General features: G+C 48.0%; 1 pseudogene; it reads right to left on the minus strand.

The window, feature by feature from the left end:
- Window positions 1-1,624: 1,624 nt before the first annotated feature.
- On the minus strand, window positions 1,625-1,743 carry LOC146811867 (5S ribosomal RNA; annotated as a pseudogene).
- Window positions 1,744-2,071: the final 328 nt, after the last annotated feature.

Here is a 2,071-nt window from a genome sequence, read left to right on the forward strand (position 1 = left end):
AGGAAGATTCTTCGGTCATCCAACGTGGTGTAGATAGTAGAAGTTCTGGGATTCTGTAGCAGAGTTTCGTCCAGGTAAATCTAAAGTCCTGTAGTCAGGGGTTCCTACTTTATACCCAAGGAAAGGGTGGGACAAACTCTGGGGACCCACCTATGGGAGGGTCAGGACAGAGGGGTGGCTACACCCATATCCTTTGTCCAGTTTCGCGCCAGAGCAGGGGCTGAGTGCCCCTGCAACCGGTTTGAGCTGGACTATGCACAGGGACACCAAATGTGCCCCCAGTGCAGACATCAAAGCACTCTTGGAGTGCACCCACCCACCCCCAATAAACTAAAGCCTGTCTGGGAGGTAGTTACACCTCCCTGTAACAGGAAACCTATTGGCCAGGCCTCCCCTGCCGGAGTTTCGTCCAGCAGCAGGAGGGCAGACTCATTTCTGTGGCTGGCAGCATCCATTTTGTGATACCAGGGTCTGTGAAGCTGGTACCGGGTGTACCGGTGAAGTCATGGTTCTCCCTCTAATAGGGTGGGATCATAACTCCCCCGCCAGTTACTGGCGAGGAGGTATGATTCCAAGGTGTTTGACACCAAACACGACATGTTTCCATGCAGCCATTCAAAAGTTAGCATTTACAGCGAGGTTATTATGCACTTAAGAGTATATGGTTTGGCTGCATCACAAACAACCCCGGAATAAAGGTTCAGAAGGCTGCAGAGGGGCTCTGCTCATGCATGGGCACCCTCTCACATAAAACTCAGCACCATGCCTTCAGGATTGATAAGGCCTGCCATAGGGGTGTCTGACTGGTTTATATGTGCAGTGATATGGATAGATATAGGGAACCTATATCTGAGTAAGGGCTGCATACACCACCTTACACAGGCTGTTGTAGCAGACCTGTTTTGTAATTTTTAATGGGTTCCCAGGGGTGGCATAATACATGCTGCAGCCCCTGGTAGGCCTCTGGGGTACCTATGCCCTGGGTACATAGTTTACCATATACTAGGGTCTTATAAGGGTACCCTAGAATCCAATCTGGAGTGTACCTAAAGTACATGGAATCCATTTAGAGAGGAAGCAGCTAGGCTGGGGCCCTGAATAGCAGGGTCCCAGCCAGACTAAAGTCTAAAAACAGTGAAACATCAACAAAAAGTAGGGGTAACCATAAGAAGCAGATCTTACTCTCCTACAGTCTCCTATCCAGGTACTAACCAGGCCCGACCCTGCTTAACTTCTGAGATCAGTTGCTTTCAGGGTGGTATGGCCATAGACATGAAAAGCACTGACTTTGGGGCTCTTAGCTTTTTTCATTCTACTTCAGTGCTGGCCATAGAACCCAAGACAATCCACCCTCATTCACCTAGAGCAAAACAAAAAAAAACAAAATAGCCTAGAGCAGCTGGTATTCTCAGGCAGTTTTCCAGCCAGTTACTAGCCAGGCAAGACGCTGCATAACTTCTGAGATCAGACGAGATCAGGTGCTTTCCGAGTGGTATGGCCACAGGCTTTAAGAGCACTGACTATGGGGCTCTTAGCTTTTTTCATTCTTCTTCGGTGCTGGCCATAGTGAGTGAGAGAAGCCACCCTCATTCACCTAAAAAAAAAAAATACAACAAAAATATAAAGCTTACTGCACCTGGTATTCCCAGGCGGTCTCCCATCCAGGTACTAGCTAGGCAAGACCTTGCTTAACTTCTGGGATCAGACAAGATCAGGTGCTTTCAGGGTGGTATAACCATAGGCATGGAGAGCACAGACTTTGGGGCTCTTAGCTTTTTTCATTCTACTTCAGTGCTAGCCATAGAAGGTGGGACGAGTTATACTCATTTACCTAAAGCAAAACAAAAAACAGCACCTGATATTCCCAGGCGGTCTCCCATCCAGGTACTAACCAGGGGTGACCCTTCCTGACTTCTGAGATCAGACAAGTTTAGATGCTTTCAGGGTCATTTAGCAGTATCATCAAGAGCACTGACTTTGGGGTTCTTAGCTTTTTTCATTCTACTTCAGTGCTAGACATAGTGAAGAAAGTGGCCCAATTAGGGTCACCCGGTCATTCACACCACCTCTT

The sequence above is a fragment of the Triturus cristatus genome, chromosome 7 (genome assembly GCF_964204655.1).
Source record: "Triturus cristatus chromosome 7, aTriCri1.1, whole genome shotgun sequence".
Classification (NCBI taxonomy): Eukaryota; Metazoa; Chordata; class Amphibia; order Caudata; family Salamandridae; genus Triturus; species Triturus cristatus.